Source organism: Nasonia vitripennis, chromosome 1, assembly GCF_009193385.2.
Source record: "Nasonia vitripennis strain AsymCx chromosome 1, Nvit_psr_1.1, whole genome shotgun sequence".
Taxonomy (NCBI): Eukaryota; Metazoa; Arthropoda; class Insecta; order Hymenoptera; family Pteromalidae; genus Nasonia; species Nasonia vitripennis.
In genome coordinates, this window is record NC_045757.1 from 20,211,201 (window position 1) to 20,237,498 (window position 26,298).

The 26,298-nt window shown below is 47.7% G+C and overlaps 1 protein-coding gene across 1 annotated transcript in view; it reads right to left on the bottom strand.

Moving 5' to 3' along the window:
• LOC100117267 (zinc finger protein 768) overlaps window positions 1-18,061 on the bottom strand; it is a 62,759-nt gene extending 44,698 nt beyond the window's left edge. The window contains exon 1 of the mRNA XM_016988931.3: window positions 17,581-18,061. The gene's annotated coding sequence lies outside the window, so the exon portion shown is untranslated. The remainder of the gene's footprint in view (window positions 1-17,580) is intronic.
• Window positions 18,062-26,298: the final 8,237 nt, after the last annotated feature.

Below are 26,298 nucleotides of genomic sequence, written 5' to 3' on the forward strand. Positions count from 1 at the left end.
ATAAATCTACTTGCTGCTCTAAGCTGATTTCTTTCGTAACACGTACCTGTAACAGACGAAGAATTTAAAATTATTCTCAACTGCAAAACTATTAATTATCGCATCGCGCACCATATAACTGTACATATTCTGCCACGCCAAGAATTCAAATGCAAAATAACAAAACATTTTCAATCTCCCACAACATACACGCGAATGTATGCCAAAGAAGCAAAGCAAAAAAGTCATCCCGATAAAGTTGCATAATCACCCGCGCACAGTAGCCGAGCGCAGAGTCAGCAGCACCTGCCGTCCGCCTGAAAATCTATTCCGAACCACCTCCACAGCAAAAGCACCAAAACTTCCATCTCTCTTAGCTCGCAACACTTGAATTCATTAAGACTCATCCTCCTCCTCAGTGTAGAAACAGAGCAAAACGCAATCTCTCGCTCTCGCAGCTCTATTAAAGCTCTCGCGTAAGAGAGAGAGGAACACCGGGAGGTGCGTGTCTAAAGTGCGAAAAACGACAAACAGGTCGACGGCACATGAGCGAATGTAAAAGAGGCAGCGCAGATCCTTCCGAGAAGATCGAGTCGTCGTGTGTGCACTATACATATAGAAGTATTAAGTAAGCTGCCCACGCGCCAGCGGCTCCTCGTCGTCGCGCAAGGGTTGCTCGCATCGTCGTTCTTTTCTCGCGCGGTTGCGAGCCGGTTTGGGACCGACGCGCGGCGGCAGCACAGGGGCCTTTTCCACTAGGAGAGGAATTACGAAGCCTCGTCGAGAAAAACATGAAGTGTGCGCGCTGCCACCGGTCGCGTGGAGACTGCGTGTGGAGAGAAGATGCGTATGGGAACAAGTTCTCGCGGATGATGATGGTTAAAAAGAGTTAGTATGAATTAGCTGTCTGTGAGTTATGGAGATTCAGACAATTTTATTACAGGTGATGGATTTTGGTCGACTGTTTTGCTAGTGATTGCTACCACACTACGTTTGTCTTTTACTTTTTGTTAAACGATATGTCAGTTAAGTCAATGACACACCACGCACAAGTCATGAGGGTGGGGTGACCGTGGTTGATACTATTTTCTTAAAACTGCGTTTTTATTTTTTCAAAATCTCTGTTATGAATTTGAATTCACAATTCACATAATTAATCAGATTAAAATGATAATTCATTCATTATATTATGTGATGGCTATTGTTCATCTTCTAACATCGCAGAGTTTGATCATTGAATAACGCTTTGATCCTCATATCTACCCTCAGATTCTTCGCCTTACATTCTCCCAAAATATATATGTATAGAGAATTTTATAAATGATACTGTTTTAAATAATCAAGGTCAATCTTAATAGTAATATATTCTAAACTTATAATAAAAAGCGATCAGAGATTTATAAATAGCGCACGTGTAGGAGACAGCAAGAAAGTGAGCGATACGTTGAGGGACATCATTGGAAGACACGCCGTCCGTATAGTAGTTTCCATGCGCGCGCCGGAGAGAGGGAGAGAGAAAAATGTTAATCGCGATAGAGAAATTTATGATCCTGGATTCCTGAATAATGTCCGATCGTCCGCGTGTCGAGTCCGCGTCTTTCTCTACTCGAAACAAATTGTAACAGTCGGTTCCGACTCTTAAGTCTCTTCCTATACGTATACATGCACGGATTGACGAAGAAGAATTTTGCTAATCGTTTAGGCCAGCTTCGACAGCCAGGAGCGAGCAAGTTGTTTAAGGCTTTTTTTGGAGCTCGCGAATATATTTTCAATAAAAATAAAAATCTTGCAACTTAAATATGCAAATTAATCAGCTAAACCAAACATATAGAGACATTATTAGCACCGCGCTAAATCACCTAATTACATTCTGCATTTAAGCATTTACGACTATAGATAATAGCCTCGTCGTCGAGAGCCGTGTCGTTCCAGAGTCAGTGATAATAATAGGCGCCATAACAGTGTAAACAAAAATCTCGTATACTTTTCTCTTCCTCCTTCGCTCATCACGGCCACACTAATCGGCTGTTACGTGAAGCCTCTCACACACTCGCACGCGCGCGCGCTCACAAAAATGAAAAACTCATCTCTCGTAATATACGCTTTGTATACGTGTACGTATGCATCGTATACGAGAGACGAGTCGAGGACTTGTCTAGTTCTCGGAACCTTTCACAAATGTATGCAGTGCTATATTTCCTGCACAGGTGACACAGCAAATAACGCGCTTTTGGATGATGCCTCGTCGCTGCTGCTGCCGGACGGGCGAGTTCTCATATACGCGACGCGCGCGCCCGAGACTTTCAGAGAAAATGGGCGTTTTCTAACTGCTTTCTTAAGCTATCGGACGTACAATCTCGCCAGTTTATTATTTTGTGGAACATATCGCGCGTACTTCGAACTGATGGCTTCATCTTTCTTCGTATGCTTATACTTAATTAACCGAAAGTGGTAATTAAACAATTTGAAATTCAATTGCAACTTGATGATTATGGTATCGGAGCCGCGTTTCACAATTAATTACAAGCTTCAACTCAACTCGCTCAGAAATTCAAAGCTCGCTCGAAAATGACGTCCAATCACAGAACAAGCGCTTTCTCGGATTAAGAGATTTACTCGAGCTCGAACGCCTCCACCTATTGACACTCGGATTTACCCACACGGCCGCGCGACTGCAGTCCGTCACACTATTATATACGCGGGGGTCGAGAGAAGAGGCCGCTAAGTGGACTCGCGCGCGCGCGCGCGCGACTATTTGAATTTTCAAGAAGCGCGTCGGCGCTGTGTTTGCTCGACTATTTTTCCTCCGCCTGTGCACACGGCCTCGCTTTCTCGTCCATACAGCCGATAAAGCTTTCTCCAAATTTTTACTCCGTGCTTATTCCCTCTGTGATACACTCCTATAAGTTCCCGCATACCATATAGGTATATGCGTTCGTTACATAACGACCGGCTTCGAGATTCGGTGCTTAATTATCACGTCACCCGATGACACTCGATCTGCCTTTCGTAGATCATCGCTCGCTTTACACAGTGTAAACGGATACGTTTAATCTTGATACGCTGGTAAAAGAACTTCTAAATCAACGCCCACGCCACCGCGGCGCTGTTACGAGGAATCTCTCCGTGGCCGATTGATTTTCGGATAAAAGTGCACGGAGCGCCCCCACTTTCGGGGGGAGATAAGGAATCGTCCTCGAGACATCCGATAATTAACTTTACATTGTCTCGTTTCGCTTCCAGCATTATTTTTCTTCGGCCGTACCGTGTGCGCGCCTCGTATCTCTTGCCGATCGTCGGAGAGTTTAGAGGTGATTTCGTATGCGTGATTAGCTCTCGTATACGGCATTTTCCAATGGGTATTAGCCCGAAACTTTATTTCCGAGGTTTATGCGAATAATCCCGTCGACGCGGCGTCTATCAATTATCGCGCTAAACCCGCGGATCAATGTATACCGACGAAATCTCGAGAGTTCAAAAGTATACGCCATAATTTACGCACGTACTCAATTCTTTCACGCTCGTGATACGTACACCAAACGACTCATCTAATACAGTCGCGACAGTCTCGCGCCTCCGATAGACGTATAATTTCTATATCCCCACGTACAAACGCTCTCGCTGGCGGACAATAGCGTTAGACCCCTGTAACTCGCGCCGTGCGTACAATTATAATAAATTGATACGTTGGCTCTCTCTCTCTCTCTCTCTCTCTCTCTTACGCGCGCGCTCGACGCTTATTGGAATAATTACGCGATCTGCGTCATTAGCCTTAATGAGCCGACTCGCCGCGGAGTCTATATATTACTACTACGCGTATAGGAGTGCGTTCCGGGTAGTGTAGATCTGTGTAGTGCCACGACTTTCGAAAGGGGCCCCCTTTTGACTTTCTCGAGCTACCCGGGACAGACGTTGAGCCGCCGCCGTGCGTGGCCTGCTAGCACTTATTATTATTTTTCGAGCCTATTTTTCTGCGCTCGGCGAGCTATTGTTGTCTCTGCATGTGTTTTAATTAAAAAGTGTGGCGCGTTCGAGAATCGTTGGGATTATTTCACTGTACGAGTGCTGCAGTTCGACAGCGGCATAATTATTAATTAAGTGAGTAGCGGGTTGTTTGTACGTCGGACTTTCCTAGTTTCTGGAAGCCGCGGCGGAGAAATAATTTATTGCCGTCCACTCATGAGAAAAGACTCAATTAAACCGAATCGAAACAATTTATTCAAGACCAGCGCTCGCCTAGCTCTTTATCTCGCTCGAATCTTCTCGTAGAGCTGTGTCTCTTAATTTTTTTTTCTTCATCGCGTAGCAGACATCAGGCGTCGTCCCATGAGCCCACGCGTACGCACGTACACGTCTCTAGTTGACCGATCCATTAAAATCCAACGTAATTACACACATATTCATTGGACCAAACGTACAAGCAAGACAGAGAGCGATCATGCACAAGTGCGAACGATATTCACACGGCTATTATTACGAGAGGCCTATTGTTTGCTCTGTCTCTCTATCTCTCTCTTCCGCGCGTTTAGAAATCTCATTAATTTTTATTGTATACGGCCTCTCTTTTACACAAGCTATTTTTAGCGCGATGTAAATGAGCCTGAATCGAAGGAGGAAATTGGAGTCAAAAACAAACGTGTGATTATCGATGAGCGTAAAAATCGCTGATCACAGACTCGAGCTTTTTGTGCCGTATTTTCGCGCGCAATAGGAGAGTTTCTTATTATTGATCGCGGGGAGAGACAGCCGCTCGTTACATCGCCACGCAAGGGGTATCGAGTCTTTATGTCTATACACTTTGCATATAACGCTGCGCTCATACAGTTATACGAATACGATAGTGATGCGGTAATAACGCACAGAATACAAAAGTTTATGGTGACGATCGCACTTTGTTGCAACAAACGCGCTCCGTGTAACAATAACCAATAGGGCGCACGTCCATGCCACCTATTACATACATGTATATTCGCCTTCATTCTAAGCAGCTCTGAGCGCGGTGTCACACTCGGAAAATGACGAATCTCCGTGCGTAACGCGATCTCCCTTTGTAAAGATCTCGTTAAATTTACAGCTGGCTATATATCTCCTCTCCGTGCTCTGCTCGTTCTCCTTTTTAAACAACAAGCGGCTCTCTCTCGGCACGCCGATAATGGGCTTTTTACGGCGTTACGCGCTTAATTTTTTAATGGTGATCGCGCGCTCGCGTCCCGACTTAATTTCTCGAAGATGAATGGACCGAGAGACTGAAGGAGCTCAGCGGCGCTCTCTGCGCTGGGCCGCGCGTGAAATCTGGAAAGAAAACAGTAGTTTTCGTGCTTAGTCTTCGCTTGAATTATTACCTGCCCGCGCGCGCGTCAATTGCGTTACTTTTAATTCTCCCAACGACCGGTCCAAGAGTGCACCGACCGTTGCATAATTCACTTCCCAGTAACGTTTCCTCGCACGCGCAAGGGCTTTTTTGATAGAATAGGTACACACACGCGCGCACGCCCTCGAGTTCCATCAATCAGCTTCCTCTTGCGCCTCCATCAGCAAGAGCCGACAAATTTGAATAATTCACACAGCGAGGCATCCTCTCTCTCTCTCTCTCTCCCTCCCTCTCTCTCTCTCTCTCTCTCTCTCTCTCTCTTTCGTCCATAAAATAACCCGTCGCCGAAAGAAATCCCTCTATTACGTACACTTTGCTTCTCCATCTCTCTCTCTCTCTCTCTCTCTCTCTCTCTCTCTCTCTCTCTCTCTCTCTCTCTCTCTCTTGCATCATCTCACCGCGAGGACATACACACCCCAGACGGACACACACGAGGCATAGTCGCGGCAGAGAGTCGGTCCCCCGGCGAAAAAGGCACCTGGAGAGCCCCTGCACCTTTAGACTACAGCATCGGAAGAAGAAGCGAGGAGAGAAAAAAAGGGACAGCGCAAGGAGCGAGAGTATAAGGCACGCGCCCGGGCGCACGCACGAGATGATCCAGCTGTTTGATCGACCCACGTGCGCCTCCTTCTCGTGTCCGCAGTGGCTCCTTTATGCGAGCATTCGTCGCGCGAAGAAGACGGCGGTGCGGCAGCATCTGCGTCGGGATTAGGCACGAGACTGGCGCGCGACTCGACCTGGTCTATCTGCTTCTCTCTTTTTCTCCAGCGTTTTTTTTCCTTTCGAGGGAGATCGATCGATTCGATGCGGGGTGTGCGTAAGAGGTAGGCCCACAAGATTTCATCGGTGACTGCGCGCGCGGGGCTAAGAGATTCTGGATGCGACGGAGGGAGTTGCTGTATAGAGATGTGACTTTTGAACGGTTTGTTAACCTAGTATTTGCAGTAAATCTAGCTAACAAACTCGTGAATAACGATTCCTGCATACAATATCATCTCGACAATAAAAGTCTCCTCGCTCGTGCATCGCGGACTCGTCGATTCCATCCCAGCTCTCGGCGAACAAATAGAGCCGCGCGCGGAATCATTGAAAACCTCGCCTCCTTCAGAAAACCACCTTCGCTCTCTTCCTCCTTGAGATTTTGAGCAAACACCGCTCGCGCACGTAGGTGGACACGCACATTAGGTCGTCCGCGACTCCGCTCACCTACGTCCTCTCTCATATACTGCAGCGACTTGTAAATTGAAAAGCTCATACGGCACACCGCGCGCGAGCAAGACACGGGCAAAAATGCCAACCTCGCGCGCGCACGTGTGCATATTTATATGCGCCTGCAGTGCGCCGGAGACAGAGCTCACCTTGAGAAGGTCTTCTCTCGAGACGAGAGATCGTCAACCTCTTGCGGGGTTGTGATGGACCTTCGATGACCTTCGGCTCGTATATTTTCTTCGCTTTGAATACGAGCGGACGCGAGTGGTAATGCACCGGCGAGTCTCTTTCGAGGAACGATTCTTTTAAAGGGATTTTTCGTTTGCTTTGTAACGAGGCTTCGAGAGCGAGCTCGCTTCTGCGCTGCGTTAGTGTATCGCCGTTAACCTATTGGCAATCACTGCTCCGCACGCACGAATTAATGGATGTGACTCAACATCCAGTCCCGCACAAAAGATCCGTATCACGTTTCTTAACAATCCGTCCGCATCGTAACCGGTCGATCTCCTTAAGCGAATTTACGACGGCACCCCCGAACGACTCGCTGGAGCGCGAAAAATTGTGTCAATAGTCCTCTCCTCCGTCTTATTGTGGCTTTTCCTCGTGGTCCAACGAACCCGAGAAGCACTGCTCATTGTGTCCCGGCCAACAATGCGGCCGTCATCCTCAGATCCGCGTATTTATTATACATCTTCTCTCCTCGCCGGCGCGGACCCCTTTCGCCTGCAATATCGGTAATTGAAAACGGTCACTTATTCAAGGCTCTACGCGCGCCACTGCTCGTCCCGCTTTTAACAATGAGAGAGTCGCTCCTAAGAATCCGTTGACTTTTTTTTCTTTTCCGTGTATGTTCTACGAAGACGAGTGCGCGTATGCAGGCTAATACAACGGCTGAGAGAAGAGGACGACACGCCCTCGCTTACAGGCTTTGATTATAGAGCTTTGCATAATTTCATTAGAGTATAGGCTATTCCGCTGGCACGAGTTCGGCGCAGAGACGCGCGCGCGCGCCTGCATGGGATGATCTTGCGAAATTGATTGGTAATAGAGGAATCTCTCCGGGCTCTTTTGTATACCCGTGGAATATATGGTTTCTCCAGTGAAAACCCGACGATTGCTAAATGAGAGTCCATAAAATGTAATTAGCCATCCGATTGCGCGATCGCGTGCGTATAAAAATAAACAAACGGGAGAAATCAATCTGGCGTGTCCCTAGGGGCTTTCAACGCTATAGCGAAGTAGTATCGTGCCGCGCACGGCGGAATCGACCTCCGAAAGGCCGTTCTCGAGTGCAGGTGCGCCTCTCTCAGTATGCGCCCCGCCCACGCAAGCTTGCCGATGCGAGACGCCGTTTTTCCCTGCGCGCGACTGCTTACACATCGCTGGTTAATTGCCGAGACTAATGCGGAAAACGCGCGCCTTTCCAAGCCTGATTGACCGGCTTCGTTATACACGGACTAGCCTGTTGCGGGGGGTTCGGAGTTTTTGGTTTGATAGCTGCATAGTTTGAAGTTTCCATAGATGAATCATTTCGTATACACGCATGCTAGTTTGGATATGCTCGACAATGTCGCCAGCGCTAAAAATCTGCGTAATAAGTGTACGTCGCTTTTTCAATCGCGAAACCGACTTCGCCCTGTCAAAGTCAGATTTATCGATCCACAAACTTGAACTTTCTAAGCCGCACGAGAGGACTCAAGTAAATGTATGACTATGTATGCATATGTATGACTGAATAAAAAAAAAAGCGAATCCACAGTCGAGTGAGAGACGATCCAGCTCATTAGGATATATTGACATACGAGAAGCGTTTTGTTACAGTCAATTTGCGCGATTATATCTCTCCGCGCTGCACGTGCGCGCAGCGCACGCGAATGAAGAGAAAACACGCGCATAGAGTCCCTGCGCGCTCACGTCGCGCAACATAATGACCATCGAATCTCTCCAATATATCTCGCGCTAACGCATTCGTACACACAGGCGCGCGTACACATCCCGTATCTTCCGCAATCGACGTTATAAGTACGTTAAAGGTCGATGCCTATCATCCTCTCGAGTGCATGCGCTGTATGGGAGAAACTCTCTCTCTCTCTCTCTCTCTTTCTCTCTCTCTCTCTCTCTCTCTCTCTCTCTCTCTCTCTATCTTTCTCTCTCTTTCTTGACGTGTTCGTGCGCGCAGTGTATGCACGACCGACTGACTTTTACGGCGAAAAATCACGACGCCGGAGAAATGTGCGAGAAGAGATGAATCGCGATACGACCAATTCCGCGAGAGGTGTATGTGTGCGTGAGTAATGAGTCGCTATTGTCTGAGGCGAAAGTCCGCGCTGTTTTGGGGACGATTGGGAGCCGCTGATAAATTAATTGCTGGAATTTTGATTGGACGCGCGTAAGCATCGAATTAGCCGCGAGCGAGGTGAAAGGGAAATTTTGAAAATGCCTATACGAGCGCAAAATTAAGCCTCCCATTTTCCGTAAAAGAGGTGTATTAGAGTCTCTCGCGACCATTAACGCCGAATCACGTCCGAGACATGCCATATATACATACGTGCGTGTATTACAGTGAAAATTTAGCACGTGTGTGTGCGCAGACCCTACGTCCGGCGACACTCGGGTATTGTTTGATTTGCTCGCCTAGGCAAGCTTCCTCGTCTGAAAACGGACACGGCGCTTTTTCCCATTTTTTCAGAAGATAATACGTGATTTCACTACACAAGACCAGCACTGGTGCTGCTGAGACCAACGCTCAAATTCATTAAGCCAACTACACGTGCCTGTCCACGCCTATTATAACCAACAGCAGCAGCAGCACTAAAAGCCTCCCAGCGCATTACATCAGCAGCAGGAGTCTGCGGCGAATTTTTCCTTCTCTCTCTCTCTCTCTCTCTCTCTTTCTCTCTCTCCTGATTTTCCAGAGAGAAAGAAAAAAGCCCGCGAGAAAAAGAGCCTTAAACGCGCCACTCACTTAGCATAATTGGCGCGTCAAGCCGGCAAATTGCCCTTCAAGGAATTTATTCGCTGTGTGGCTGGCGCACGCGAGCGCCTGTAACGACCTTATTAAGCCGACGTAAAACTGCGCGCGCGCGCAGGGGCCCCAATTTTGCATAGAGCTTCTTTCGTTACGCCGATGGACTGCTGTGCTTCCGCTCGAGGTTTAACAATGCGCGAGAAAGAGAGAGAGCAGCCTCAACACCTACGGTGATTTACGAGACGTACGGTAGCAGCAGCCGAGCTACGTAGACGACGCCTAAAGCCGAGAAACTTGGCCGACGACGCCAACGTTCGAACGCAGGTATGCGTTACATAGTAAAAGGACGAGGTGCGGTCGGCTCCTGTCTTTGAAGCCTAATGTAGGCTGAAGTTTCACTCGGTTATGCGCCGGTGCGCGAAGATTGGACTTGAGTGAATTTCCAGTGCGGTTTGTTCACAAAAATCGAAGTATCTTTACGAACGGCGATGGAAATCGAAAATTGGTCTGCACCCTCGACTAACTCGCAACAAAGAGCTTTTCACGTCGCCCGACTCCTCATTGTGTTGCATGATTGATAAAGATAACTCGCACGCGACCACCCCAAAATCGAGTCCCCCACCCATATGTGTGTGCAAGAAAAGCGAGAAAAATCGTCAAAGAAGCACACGCGGCCGATACGAAAAACCCCTGCCTACAAGAAAGCCAAGTCAATCTGGCTGCATCCTGCAGCGCGCAACTCGAGATATGAAAGAGAAAAAGAAAGCCGATCGAGGGGTGGTTCAGATTCGGCCGAGGAAGTATGCGTGTATTAACTGCATACACACATACGCTCAGTGACTGCGTGCAGTCACCCTCCTGGGCGTACGCGAGCGCGCGCCTTTGGCAAAGGGGGGCAGGTATAAGCCAAGATCGACGTCGTAGACTTATAGGTGCGCTCGTACAATACCTCGTGCGCGCATGGTCGCACCCCTCGATCTGTACACTGCAGCTCGTTTTTAACGGGACGACGACCGTTATGCACGTACATATGAGCGTAATTTTTTTCCGGGGAGACTTTGTTGTTTTTTCGAGCTTTTCTTCGCTCTTTGTGGATGTGTGCATGGAAAACGCACTTTTCGATACTCTGGCGGTACATGCGGGCATGGGGTTTTATTTATGTGGGTACGGTTTCTTTGATTGCTAGCTTTGTCGGGATTTTTATTGATGGGTGCACTTATGAATATCGTTGCAAAATGCTGAAGAAAGACGCGCGTTGATTCAATCGTCTAAAAACTCATACGTCTCCAAATATAGAACCGTCTGGCACTTGCATAAATACAGCGACTCCGCATACATCGTTCCTTCTTCTTTCGTCTCTCTCGTTTCTGTATACACCGCACACACAGCGTAAAACGTTACTTGCAGCAGCGTCGAAGGTAGGATTATACGAGTTCTCCCGACGACGCAGAAACCAGTAGTCGATGGAGGGAAGGTCGTAATTTTTAAGGACTTCGATAGGTACATTGTAATTGCCGCTGTGTGCGAGACAGAGCGTGAGCGCATATGTGTACGTGTGCGAGCTCTCGCGATACAGCGACGCGGAGTCAAGCTACTGTTTCTTTTGATACGCGCTGCTGCTGCAGTCGGCTATGAAATGTCTCGCGCGCGATGAGAAATGACACGCGACATTGTAATGGAACTTTATGACGCATTCTTTCTTTCTTTCTTTTCGAGAAACTGCGGCTCGTAGGTTATTGGCATAGGCTGACTTGGGTGAGAAGTTATTAATAGTCTTTTTAACTGCCGATCTCTGTGCGGTGGATAGTTTAAAATTAGCGACGCTATCGCGATTTATTCCTATACGGCTATTTTTTATTTTAGATGAGATACAAGCACAGTTATGCCTTTGGATCTTTTCCTTCGCGATTCGCATTATCTACGCGGACTTTCAACAACCCCCTCTGATAAACAAGGCTCGGAAAGCCGCGCGAACAAAGAACGAAAACTATCCCAACGAAAAAAACTCCACACACGAGTCGCAACAAGTCGCCGCTTTCCCCGGCATCTCCTATCGCGCTCACCACCCCACGATCCTCCCCCCAGAGAAGTCGCAAGGGGTGGAAAGCGCGGTACGCTTCCTTTCTTCATTCCTTCCTTCCTCTGCGGCCCCGCCTCGTCCCCCTGCGCACCCCTGATTACCGTCGGCATCACCCCGCGCAAAATCACGTGTATATAGCCGCGATTCCCATGTTAATAATGCGTCCAGGTGCGCGCCGCGCGTTAAGAGCTACTGCTTCTCACGCTTCGCTGCTCGTATCGCACAAAGACCTGCCGAATTTAATTCCGTCGGATCGCGCGATCGGCTCTTCTCTCTCGGATATATTTATGGTGTGTAGAACGGAGATGGACACACAGCGCGCTTATACGTCCGGCAATGGTTTTATACGGTGCGGAAGAACGTTCGATGGAATTTATCGAGGTTACGGTGGGGAGACGTGCGTTAACTCGGTCGAGCGAAGTTTTGGGTCTGGTTTTACGAGCGTATTTAGGACAGTTTTATTATTTTCTTACAGTGAACGCGGGAGTTTTGCAGTAGTGCTTTTTAAGTTACTTCCGTGCACTGGGGTGCGCGGTTTGGATTCGATGGCTTTCTCTTTGTTGCCTTGCATTGTACGTCTGTTAAGGAGGGCAGTATATTCTTAAAAGTAGTGCGTTGCGGGGTGAAGAAATTCCACGAGATCGTACATTCTTAAATCGAGCACTCAAACATTTTTTTTAACAAGAACATCGAAATAGGCACGAGTAGTCTTCAACTATCTTTTTGAAAAATCGCGGTAGCACTTTGAGACACCGGTTCGTAAATCCATCCCTCAACCCGCGATCGATAGCATCTCTCGAGGGACACAAAGGCAATTAGGCGATAATACCCCGAGAAACTGTTCTACAAGACTGTCCTACAGAGAGCAGCTACCGCAGCCCTCGAAAAGCAGCGGCATCGTTTCTCGAAGTAAATTTATGGCCCGTCGTTACTCCCCCGACCAGCAGAAAATCCAAGACTCCTTGCTGGCGCAAGCATCAGGCGTGCGCTCATTGTTGACGTCCCTCTCCCTCGCTAAACGGGCCAAACATCTCCGACGGGTGGTCGATGATCGTCTTGCTTCTCGTGGCACGCGCCTTCGACTTTTCTTCAACGCCGCCTGCGCGCTCGATTATGTACACGCGTATAGGGGACACGAAGGAGGAGACGAACGACACCTATACTGGGTAAGTATAGGGCAGGCGCTTCTTGCAGACGGCGGGGTGTTGGCTTTCTTGCGAGGCGCGTGCTGAGGAACGTGGTGCTTGCGCTTGTGTGTGCGTGTAGGTTCTATGGGGGAGATGTCGAAAGAGATGATGGTTTATGATTCGCCCGGTGCTTCCGGCTTTGTTGTACAAATAAATAAGGTTTTCGGCCGTTTGAAATCATGCAGGGGTGGATGCGCGCCATAAAAAAAATTTTGACTCGGGGTTTTTTTCTTTCTAATAATTAATTATTGTAACTGTACAAAAGAAGCACAACATTTGAATTTTACACACTTCTAATGCACGCAATAGAAGGTATAAAATATACCGTCACCCTATAGATTTGCGAAAATTAGACACGTCTCAAAGCTGAAAATCGATTCCTCAAACCCCCAACTCCGTTCTCCCATTCAGAAGGCGGTTTTCCGCAGTCACTTTTTCAGCGGCGAACAAGAGCCGTGTCGTTCCTTCTCCTTTTCTTTAAAATCTCGCCCCCTCGGCAAAAGGCGTGTAAACGCTACTGGCTCTCTCTTCCATACACGCATAGGTACACGCGCACCTATTTACGAGGCCCGGAATTTATGTACGTGGGCGGTATTGTCGACTGCTGGGCTTGTTGTACATCTGCGTCCCGCTGACAAATTGGCCGTGGCTTTGACGACGCGGCGACTTTTCCTTCGGGACGAAAATCGGATATCTCGCCCTCCGCTTCCTTCTTCCGCTGCCGATGAGCTCGTATACGCTATTTTATTGCTCTACGTGTGTTTGGCCCGGTCACCATGATTAATTGATTTTACGGCGTGTTTCAGTTGTGAGCTTTTACGAGGCGATAAAACATTCTTTTTTTTTACGTGATAAATTTATAACGAATGTGCTGAATTGCCGGCGTCCTTGAAAATGTTTTTAGTCGTTCGTCTGCGAGTAAGAGAAAAAAACCACTTTCATAACACAGGAAGATCATTGTCGTGGGCGGAACTGCCATTACAAGAGCATTGTAAAAAGCGGAAGAGCGTTTGCGTGAGCTGACTTCCCGCAGAAGATACTTTCTTAACCGCAGTGACGCTGGCGTGGGTGTACTCACGTAAAAAATCATGCGCTGGTAGAGCATTATAACCATATGCGCGCGATTGCGATTCGTAAGAATATCTACATCAATAGCATGTTGAAAACGGCGTAATATAACAAACGAAAATTCAACGATAATTAAAACCTCCAATTACAAAGTGAAAGTTGCGGTCCGGTGTATCCCCGACAACCCATTACACCCACCAAAGCGCATATAATACAATGCATCCTCCGTCTGAAAAAAGACCATTCAGCCGTTCATTATAAAACCGAGACCAATACAAATGGAAGAACGCACGCCTCGCACGCGCCCGCCAGAGGATTCAGAGATCAAATCGCTCTCCTTATAAGCTCCTCGAGTGCGCGCGTCTCCTCGGAGCGCGAATGTCTATAAAAAGGAGCGAGGGAGAGGGAAGACGCGTGTCTCTGGCTAAATCGGACCTTCTTGAATACAAGCTTTCGGCGAGGATCTGGATGAAAGGGACGAAACGAGGGTGGCCACGTGCCGCGCTTTCTTCCCGGTGGGTATACTGTTTCCTTTGCCGAGCGCGCGCTTGTCTAGGACGCGCTGCAGAGTAGCCTACTAAGCATCCGGGTCCTTTTCATTCAGTCGCGTAGGCGCCTTTCGACTTCTCGGTAGTTTGCCGCTTCTCCTTCCTTTTTTTGGAGGGAGAATATGTTGCTGGATCGACTTACCGCAGCGGTGAGGGTATAGTGACCTGTCTTCCTCTGTTTTTTCGGGTTATTTACGTGTGCGTAACGGGGTTTTGTTCGAGCTCGTTGTTTCGAGCGCAAATGCAGTGCTCTACATGTTAATTCAATAATCGCCGAACGCAGAAACGGCGATGTCCATACCAAATCGAGCAGAGACAGCCACGCGCCTCTTCCTTTCTGCAGACTAGATCTGTGTCTTCAGATTACTTTTTTCCCGACCGGCGGTTACATTATTCTCGTCCATTTTTAACCGTCTTTTATTCCGGAGTCGACTCCTTGCGCCGCGTGAGCGTATCCTTTCTAGTGGGCGTTTTAAAGTCTTATCTCCTCTTTCTGCATTCGATCGGCGAATCATTTATTCCTCCGCTCTACGAGTTCTCGTCGTCTGCGCACACTTCGTCATCGGATGGAACAAGACACTGATTTGAAAAAATAATGCCGCACAATTTCTGTACCGTTACGCAGCAGAAAGCATTCAAAACTACGCACGGCAGTAGCTCAGAAAGTCCGAGCAGTCGCCACCTCTTCTTATTCCGAATTAAGCATCCGCGGTGCGTCCCGCCGGACAAAACTAGGCCTGCTAGACGAGGACGACCGGCTTGTCGGCGAGCGCTCGCTATGAGAGCCAAAAGAAATCGCAACGACCGAAGGAGCAGCTGCTAGTCGTCGCGAAGAAGTCGTGAATTTGCAATTCATTCGCGTCGCGCTCGTTTCTATCTCTCTCTCTCTCTCTCTCTCTCTCTCTCTCTCTCTCTCTTCCTAAACGTGCGCGCGCGCGGCTGCGTGTCTGTGGGTGTACGAAGAAGAACGAGCTTACGCGTCTCTCGCCGATGATTGCGACTGATGCAAAAGTAGTCGTTGCCATCCGGAACGGTTCGTCCTCTCTCTCGCTCTATCTCGCTCGAGCTTTCGAATCAAAGATCCATTTTATTGCCGCGCGCTCGCAGCCGAGATGGTGTGGAGATGGGGAGTTGATTTTTACGTTTTAGATTCTTGAATGTAGTCTAATGGGAAGGACGCTTTCGTCTTTACTTTTGGATGTTTGCTTAACAGTATGTGCGATGATATAATTATTTTTCTGTACCTAGTCGCTGCTGTCATTAGGCTTTCCTTTTTGCCAATTAATTCCTGCAGGCCGAGTGCGAAACGTGTTGCTTTTTGCGTTTCGACTTATAATTATCGAAATGCTATTTTTGCTTGAATTTATAATGTCGGGTTTTTGTATGATACACGCACTCGGCTTTATCGGTAATGCATTCAGGATGTTACATTTTGAAACATTTTGCGCGCGACGACGACATATTAGAACGATTCGACGCGCGTATCTGCGCGAGGAAAGTATCTCATCTATCTGCATTTGTAGAATATCGACCAATAATAATTGCAAAATTATTACCGCACGTGATAGATACATAATTTCACTATTATTACTCGCGGAGATATTATAGCATCGAAAAAAGTAAATCAGGAGCAGGCATAACGTGCACATTAGTTTCGAGCTCTTTTATTTTCCGAATCTAACGCCAAACCAGTTCTCTCTCTCTCTCTCTCTCTCTCTCTCTCTCTCTCTCTCTCTCTCTCTTCGTAATATATGTACTAGGACAATTTGTATACGTTTCGTGCGTCAGCAGCAGCGGCAGAAAAAGTAATAAAGCAACATACGTGAATGGAGAAATTGAGATGAATTCACTCTTTGCATACTACGCGTACAATTTTTGAAAAACCGGTGCGCTGTTTACTCCGCTTCGGAGAGTTGCGAGGCGAGGGCGTTTCATAAATGCTTTCATCATATTATACCTACGTATACTTACTCGAGGCGCGGAATTCCGTTTGTTGATACATCAGAGGAGGACGAGGCATATCGATGTTGTGGGTGTTTGCGAGTCTTGTATGAAGCTTGACCTTAGCGGGACTGTTCGATTCGACCGGTTTATGAATGATAAACCAACTGGCGAGTGGCAACAAAATTAATTCGGAATCCATAAACTTGCTGCTCTGGCAAATTCTGTGCTAATAATATCCACGCTGACATGGCTGTTTTATTCAAATTGTGTAACTTTCAGCGTAGATGCGATTCGATCGTACGACATACGCGCATCGTCGAAAAATGATACAAAGCGCGTTATTCGTAAGCCATCTGCATAAATTTCAGCAAATTAATTCAAAAGCACAATCTCTCGATTCCGGGCACACGTGCGGAGTGTGTATACCGATAAACGCTGCGTCGAGAGAGAGAGAGAGAGAGAGAGAGAGAGAGAGAGAGAGAGAGAGAGAGCGTAACACGCCTGTTATTTCGTGCTTTCGCGAACGATACCGACTCGAGACACGCGAGTAAAAGAGCGGCTTCTCGTGAAGCCAAATCACAGGGTTTTGACGTACAAGTATAGCAGATATCCGAAACGCTTTATTCGTTTTGCTCGGCTCGATGTATAATGCGGGCGCAGAGAGACGTTCTTTAATTTTTACTCTGCAACGGATGTTCCGTTTATAGCTCGGCGCGTAACCTTAGCCTACGAATTATCTACGTAAACGTGCGCGCGCGCATGACGCGGCCACTGTGTTTTTGGTATTAGTGCGCTTTTGGCTAATTGGTTACTTAGCGGGGAGGATGAGCGATCGGGTGTGTGGTGTACTTACTCGAGTAATTAGGTAAACTGCGGAGCCATTACTTTCCCATTTTCCGAGGAGCGTTCAGCTCGGTCTTGTCTCGGTTGAAAATGATGTGTTTGGGAAGAATGTCCCGAAAAAGAGCGTTATCTCGACGTTCGATTTCTTAACGTCTTATTTTCGTTAATTCTGTCGCATAATTCGGATACAGTCAAATGGTCAATAAACACTAAAAATAGCGCTCGCGCGATAAAAAAGTATCTTCACCCGTTGCAACACACGACTGCTATAGTAGCGCGTGAGAACCCGATAAGAAATCCAGTTCATTCAGAGTAAAGAAATCTGTCAATACCGATTTCACGCATAACGATGTTTCCTCGAGGTCCAAAGCCCCGGTTCTTACCTTAGCTAAAGACGGCAGCGTGAACAGACTGATGAGCCGAAGGAGATCAATCTTGAATCAGCCTCCGCGGGGAAGGGTGTCACCGATTCGACGCGCTCAACTTCGCCGAACAAAGACGATTCATCGACCGGTGTTCGTATGTTACGCACTTTGTCACCACACTGCGAGCATCTCCGTAGCACTTCGATCTCAATCCTCTGCACAAACGATCGACCGCATCCAGTACACACCTCTGCACTCTCTTTCGAGTTGTCCGACTGTATCACGTTTTCCAAAATCGAAGAACAAGTTCCCGGAGAAAACTGCTAACTGCTGTACGCGACTCCGGCATCAGCAGCGGCAGCAACAGGTGAGGAGGCGTCGTCGCGTACCTCTATACACACGTCCGTATCCGCGCGTAGTAGCGAACACTCGGCGACTAAGCTGCCGGCGAGAGAGCATTTCGCCTCTCTCTCTCTTTCGCGATATTCTCACGTATACGTGTACATACGCGAGCTTGTATATAACTCACGCACGACTCTACTCTTTTGTCCTCCGCGCTGTCTCTCTTCCGTGGAGGTTATGTGTGAGTACGAGCGCGCGCCGGAGGAGTGGGAGGTGGGACACGCGACACGCGCTGACTAGGGGTGGGGGTAGCGTGCCGTGATTCCCGGAGTGGGGCGAAAGATGCGAAAGCTTCCCCCAGGATCATTCCCGCGGCCGTCTTCTATACCCACTTGCGCCTTCCCCTCTTGCGAGCTCCCCGTGCGCCGCGTATGTGTAAGTACACTAGCTCGTACTTTTTTCATACCAATCTGCGGAGAGGGGATGAAGTATCGCCCTTTATTTATTTCTTTGTCAATTTTCCGTTTCGCGCTCTTTAAGCGTGTGTTTGCTCGCGCAATGCTTTTGTCTCGCGCATACCTGTGCGCGCTCGGTGCATTGAATTTTCCTCTTCTATATTCGTTTGCCGATGACGCGCGGGGTGCACTTTTATTACGCTTTTTTTCTTCGCGCGCACTTTGTCCCCGATGTGGCTTTTCCCCGACGAGAGGTGTCGCCGATACGACGGGGCTTTGTCGCGCCGGTGAAAGGCATCAGCCAATTTATATTCGGGGACGAAGTTTCTATCGAAAGCTTCGCTGAAAAAATTACGCTCTTTATTACAGTACGCGCGCGGCGATAACAATGAGCCATCCCTTCCGAACAAAGTAAAGCTGGAAACTGCGTCGAATGTTTTGTCAGGAGCGATCGTTACCATCGGAGACCAGAGTAATATTATGCAAATCGTGAATAATTACACACCGCGGCACATTTACAGCGCGGGTACGCAGAAGAAAGCGCGCGCCGCAAAAAGCTGAATGGACCAGCGCAGAAGCAGCACGCGCGACTCGCATAATACGTCCTTATTCCTTCTTCACCGCGTGGCGACCACTCTCGTGGATTTTTTCTCCCTCACAGACGTTCCTCTCTTTTTCCCTTTCGACGTAAACATCGGCTTCGCGCGCGGGCGACGCTCTCTCTCGATTTTCGTTTTGCCAGTCGAGCCGCCTGCGGCTGAGTATCGCGGCCGAGCTCGAGCACCCCGAGGATAATCGTGGGTTGAGTGACACTTCTCAAGTTCCTCTCTGCATGAGTTTACGCTATTTCTGATCGGCGTCTTCGATACACGCGCGAAATATCGCTCGAGTGAATTTGCCGGGGAGATAAGTACGTTGGATGCGAGAGTGATATTATGGTGTATCGTATTAATCGGATAATTGCCTGTTTTTTGACAGTTTCCTTCTCGCACTTTACGCGCTCGCTAAAACGAACGATTCTCGACCTGATCGAAATGCATTTAATTTTATAATAGTCGCACGAACATGTTGTTTACGTGAGCTCGCGATGCCATTCACGCAAATAACCGTCATTATTGTTGCTGTCATAATGTATTCTAGCTATTTGCGAGAAGCGTCTCCCATTCAGAGTCGAACACAATACTTCCGAATCCGCATCTCACACCGCAGTCGTATATTAAGCACCATCATCGACAATAGTGAAGCGATCGTAAAATTTTTAACAGTCGAGCATCTCTCGCGCACTCATCTGCCGTTCGAAAAATCCAAGGGAGAGGAGATTTAATAAGTACACCGTAGTGACACACATATAGGCACCGCGCCGCACAGTAGAGAATCATCCTTTACGTCGATTCCCACGCGCTGCTCTCTCGGCGCTCGCGCGTTCCGCAGAGAGAGAGAGAGAGAGAGAGAGAGAGAGAGAGAGAGAGAGAGAGAGAGCGCATATCCGACAAGCGCAGTTGTTGTCTCTCTAAAATAATGCCTCCTCCTCCGGGCGATTTTCTCATCTCCGTACACGGATGCACGACGTGCCACCCCTCGAAATTGCGACACAGGCACGTACGGCCAGGGGGGCACCGGGCATTTTCTCACCCCACGTGGCCAGGTGCGCGGTGCTGAAAATTCGTACCTGGCGCGCGCGCGCGCCAGTTCAATCGATAAAATCACGGGGAGCTGTTGCGTATATAGGTATACACTGAGTCGGGCAGGACAGTGTGTGGTCATGCCGGCTTTTATTGTCGGAAGTGATTTTCGAGAGGAGAGGATGGAATGATGATGATGGTGTCGAGGCGATCGGTTTTATGGTGGGAAAAGCGGCGGGTGCGTCGCCCCGTTGTTTTCTCTACGCGTGGGGTGATTTCGTATTTAACGAGGGTGTTGCTGTGAGTTATGAGGTGCGGTGAATCCGGATTTGAGTGCGATGGTATTTGCCGATTTGAGTGTCGTGGAATTCCGTGACAAACGTGGGAGACTGGCGTCGGCTTCTTTTTTCGTTTGACGAATGTATACGATAAATATTCATTGATTGTTGCTCCTTGAAATTATAATAATTATATTGCGTATTTGAAGCATATAACTCGGGATTGTGTTAATAAGCATTACCAACCGAGAACAAACAATTTTTCTCAGCGTTGCAATATCTCGTAGTCACGCAAGCGTAAGCTACTTTGCTCGGGTGCGCAGTGGATCATTTCGTCACCAGCTGTCCTATATATTCATCGGCGCGGGCTGTTGGATGAGGGCGAAGCAAGATGCGCACTCTCCAAGTTTACGATGATTCACGCTTCGTTCGATCTCCCCAGAAATCTCTATACCATCCCTCGAACATCTGCGAGACATCGCACTTTCCAGCACATTTTCGCAACGACAATAATTAATCGAACAAACACACCGCACGGCATCGCGAAAAAGATAATTTATCGTGATTAACGCACCATCACTGCGAAATACAACGCAGTAAGCGTTACGCAACTTTCATACAATTCCTTATATCTTTCTCCGTCCCAAAGGATATAACATCGCTTCAAAAGGGCCCTATAGAGTGTATAAAAATTCCAGATCAGCCATCCCAGCAACTTACATTCCGACTCCGCTGTACCGAATTAATCCTCGGCGACGTTAAGCGCGTCGGCCGCGGATGTGTGTGGGAACTCCCCGCGCGCGAAAAACATCGGTGAAAGGGCGGAGGAGGAGGCGGCCGAATGGACGAGGAACAAAAAAAGTAAGAAGGATAAGAGGAAGAACAAGAACCGCGAACGAAATGAGAAATCACATTTTGGTCGATCAATTCTGGGCGTGAGCGGGCTGTCAGCCGCCGTTGTGAGAGAACTGGCTCGCGATGTTTTAATTAATGTGTCGATATAGGTACAGTGCGCGCAGGACCGCCCTATTTATCGGACCGTTAAGGAGAGATGCGCGCTTCTCGCGATAACAACGCGCCGCCGGGATGTGGGATTGAGGAGGAGACGAATAATGAAGTTGATGAGGCGTGCGTTTGCGGCTGGACAAAGATGAGGCAGTGGAATACGGACAGATGATAACGCGAGTATCGATTTTGACCCTGCGCAAAATAATGTTTGCGCAGTGCTGACCGATTGAAAAAAAAATCTGATGAAGAGTCAGGTCACCTTACACAGCGAGCCGGAATATAGTTCCTTTGTGAGTAAATGTGAAAACTAATCCCCTCGTTAACCCCGTTCTTCCACGTCTGCAGTGTGATTATCGTAAAAGTGAACCTGTGAAAAAAGCAAAGCACCCCTAGTCCTTCACACAGCCGACGACCGTCTCTCGTAATTATCGCTATCGACTAATTTTTTGACTTTCAGTCCGATATTCGATTCGCCGCTCCGCGGAATCCGCCGCAATAATACGAGGGAAGAGAGGAAAAAAGCCGGGGAGATCCGCGGAATCCTCTCGCCGAGCACAAAGCGCCTCGCTCATTATAAATAGAGCGAGATAAGTGGATTATCGCTGAAGCGCGTTTGCGTAACGTACATGCGTGCGTACGTGGGCGTCGCGCGAGTGATTTGATTGATCGCGCCACACTCTTGCGAGGAAGAGCGTTTTTTATGATACATGCGTAAGCGCTTTTTTCACTGCGTTGTGTCTCATTGCTCTGTACTGTAATTGCGTGTATGCGGAAATCGAGCGAGAGTTACTGCATCGCGCGATAAGAAAAGCGGCCTGTCACAGCCTTGAACTCACCGACGACGAAGAGAAGCGCGATGCTGATGCCGGTATATTAAGTACTCTATTTTTATGATGAGGAGCGTATATGTGTGCCTGTGTGTGCATAATACTCGATAACTTTGCTCTCAACGACCTGTGGAGTGTGACGGCTGTTCGACGGTCGCTGGGGATCGTGATGCTTGAAGGTGTATTGGGAGCATTGATCTTTTCGAGCTGTCGCTGGATTGCGATCGAGATTTTTCCATGCGAAGATCGCACGTGACTTGCGCCACCGCCGAGTCGAAGATCGAACGTTGTTCTGAGATACCTATTTATGCAGCAATACTCTGAGTTGAAGCAATAAAATACACCAATGAGCAGTTTAAACTTCGCGCAACATTATATACACGAATTCCTGAGTTGGCAGCATTATTACAATCATCCTCGGAGATCGGCTTTTCATTCTCGCTCAAAGCCACCCACAGCACGTTTTTATCATCTCTGATTGGCCGCAATTGATCAAGCGCGTCACGGTCAATTCTTCCCAGGCCCCGCTGCGTCAAGTCGCTCGCTCTTTCTTTCTTATACACGCTCTACTCGTGCTGTCGCCGCCGCCGCTGCTGCTGCTGAAGATGCCAATGTCGAATTGCGGTCACAAAAATGAGGAGGAAAAAAATAATCTGCTGCTTAAGCTTTTTACTATAGCGGCTGAGTGTATGACTTGTGAAGACGGCGAGCGGGGCTTTTCGTTTGGAGAAACGTTTTCATCAGTTTGAACATTGTTTTTACTATATATTGTTTTATAAGAATGCAAGAGAAAAGATTATTAATCCGCGTTTTATTATTTTAATGAAACCAGGATTATTGAAACATTCTGGGTAAATTCCGAGGATCTTGCGTTAGCATAACTTTCCACGACTTTTTTTCTGTCTGGAAAAAACGTAGCAGAGAAAGCCACGAAGCTTTACTTGTAGATCTGTAATCTTGTGGAACTGGATCGAAAAGAAGCTGCTCTCAGCCGAAGAATCACAAGATTGTCTCTTCGACATCGACGATCCATGGATTATCGCGTGTGGGCGTAACGAAAGTCAAACAGATAAGAGCGATCCCACGCAAGCTGAGCCGGATCGAAGATTAAGCAGACTCGTACGCGGCGCGTCGATGAACGCATGAAAAATGCTTGAATGAAATATTTGTTTCAAATATCACGAACGCGTACATATCATATTTTTATTACTTTTTTAAACTAGATTCGTGCCCATCAAAAGTAAAAAAAAAGACTAATGTAATTGTATATTCTTAACCGATTATTTAAATGCAGTCGTATTAGACCGTTGCACCGGCTAGACAGATGCCTGAGAGGCTCTAGAAAACACAATGATCTCGGCTGCATTCAGCAGACGCGTCGATCGCACACTGTCGAAAAATCCGCATCCTTCCTCAACAGCGGCAACAACAACAATTATCATCCTCTACGCCTTGAGCAATACGTGTAGTGCGTAAGTCAGCATTATTCTCTCCCTCTGCTGAGCGAGAAAAAAAGAAAAAAAATCTTCGGCATCGAAAACTCGCCTTCGTAATTGGGCTCGAAAAGCCCACGAGCGACGTGTCCCTATCCATACTCAGCAGCGCCGTCGCCGCCGCCACCGCATCGAGAGATCTCGAAACTCGACAAAAGCATAAAGCAAAGAGCAGCGCGCTTTTCGAATTTGATAATAATCGTGATCAGCTCTCGGGGAGTGGGCTCGCGCGCAAATAACATGGAATCTAACGATCAGATGCGCCGTCGTTTCTCCACTTCGGGGGAGAGCGCGTCCGATAATTATTGGCCTCAGTGGCGGCGGCGGCGCTGCTGCTCTGCTGCTGCGCGGACTCTGGAATTTCTCTGTCCGGCGACCGAGCTGATCTGCGCTGATATATATTTCTCGGCGCTCTCTGACTGACTGCCCTGAGCGAAATCATCGCAAGCGCGAGCACGCGTTTCGAATAGTTTCGACATGGGTTTTCGGCTGGGACCGGATGCGCTGCTCTGCGGCGATTGTGTGGGCAGGCAATTGGCGTCGATGCAGCTTTGGATTCGGATTTTTTTTCTGTTTGTATTTTTTCTTTCTTATTTTACTGTACAAACAAGCCGGAATCGACGAATAAACGTGGTGGAGTTTATCCTTTCTGAAAAAAAGTTATCATTCGATTCGCAAACGCGCATAAAGCACATGTTTTCTCCCACAGCGAGTTACAGCCCATTCAACGGTTATAAGAACATATCGAGTCAACTATGTTATTTCCATTAAATTCGCTGTTAGGCGCGCGTGTATCCTGGATAATTACTTACAATTTTTCAATACGTCCTGCAATCGCGAACCAGCTCCGCTGAACGAAAAAGAAACCCGTGCTGCACACAGTAGTTTGTACAAATAAATAAGTTCTCTCTCAGCGCTCGCGCCTTTGGCCCGCGCAAAAAAGAGCGCAATAAAGTTAACGATCGCGAATAGTCCAGCCGTTTTTTCGCCTCCTATACGTGTGTATGCCGAACTACTATCATAGTAAAAGGAGAGAAATCCGATGTAATCAGGTAGGCGATATATCATCCGCGAAATTATACGAAAGTGAAAGACGCTTTAAAAATCCTTAAAAGCCCCACGCTCCCGACACCGATAACTTACACAAAACGCTGCGGCAGGCGGCAGCCCAGAGCTGACCGCAAGAGTTCCGTTCGACGCTGTGTATTATAGCCGCGTTTTAATAATAGCCTTTAATTGAATTATTGTCCTAGTTAATGTCGGTGTTAATCACAAAACAGTCGCGGTCATTCCCGCCCGGAATGGATGCAGCTGAACGCGATATGTTGTTCTGGTGTTTATTTCAACGAGTTGAACGATTTTCAAGACTATTTGCGGATGGTTGCCGTTATGTCGATAATGCGAAATCGCTAGCAATTTTCAAATCGTAAAAACGATTCCACAATCGCACCTTTAGGTGCCTAGTAATCTCTCAGTTGTGTAACAATACGTCGCGCGCATAGAGCATCTTCGCATCGATGAAAGATGATATGCGCTGATGGCCGGTTTCTTCGCAACGTTTGATGACTTTCGAGATTTTATAGATAATCACTCACCTGTTGGACGGTTCGTTTGGTGTGTACTGTAGGTGAAGGAAATCTCGTACACACATATAGCCGTTGCACAAAAGCCATGAATCCTAGTTCTCTCCCATATAACACTTGACATTTTACCAACAATCGTAGTTTATTCGCTTCAAAAATTGCGTACATGACATTCGGCGAAGATTGACGCGAGCGTGAATCATCGTAAATGTCCGTAACTCCGAACACTCTCGCCACCCACACACCCGTAGTCATATCGCACATCTCCGGAAAATAAAGCCGCCGCATATCTCTGTAGACTCGGAGAGAGTTCCACATCTCACTCGCCTATAGTCTCTATTTTTTCAGAGCGTGCGCGCGGTGACTCGCGGTCATAAACCACGCCGCGCGCCGGTGCTGGGCCATAACGCATCCCCCATAGAAACGTCAACCTTACACGCTACTTGCAACGCTCCCGGAATATTAATTCCTGCGGAGAGTTGTGCGCGCACGTGCGCGCCTGCTCGCATTGTATATGTGCAAGAGAGAGATCGTCGTCCTTTCGTCTCTCGTGCTCTTTCTTTTTCGAGGGGTCCGTTATTTCGGCAGCTCTTACTTTCGATGCAGCGTTGCTCCAATTTTCGCGGTGAGGAGTCTGCTGATCGAGACCTGTTGCTTGAAAGACTTTATTTATTTTTTTGTAAAAAACGTTTTATCGTACTTAGTTGTTATAAAATTTTTGTCTGTTTTTTTCTACTTACTTACAAGTGATATAACCTTCAGAATACTCTTGTTACAAACAAACATTTTTCGTACGCGTCCTTGATCTTATCAAACTTGACTTCTGATAACGTTGAGATTTCGATAGGCAAATGAACGAGATCGGACGTTTCTATCTGGAAACTAGTCGGACACACAAGCAATGCAGCGTCTTCGTTTATTCCTTCTAAGAATGCGATTCCGACTGATATTTTATCTGCTTAAATATTTAAGCAAAATTTATTTATGAGTCCTTCTTTAATATTTATTGGCTGTTATCTCCGTCGTTTCATATCCTTTTTATTTGTTTCGTCGTACCCAAACACAATCCCAGGGTAATAAAATAGCCATTGAAGTTGCAATCGTAAAATGGTAATCGAAGGAAGTAGA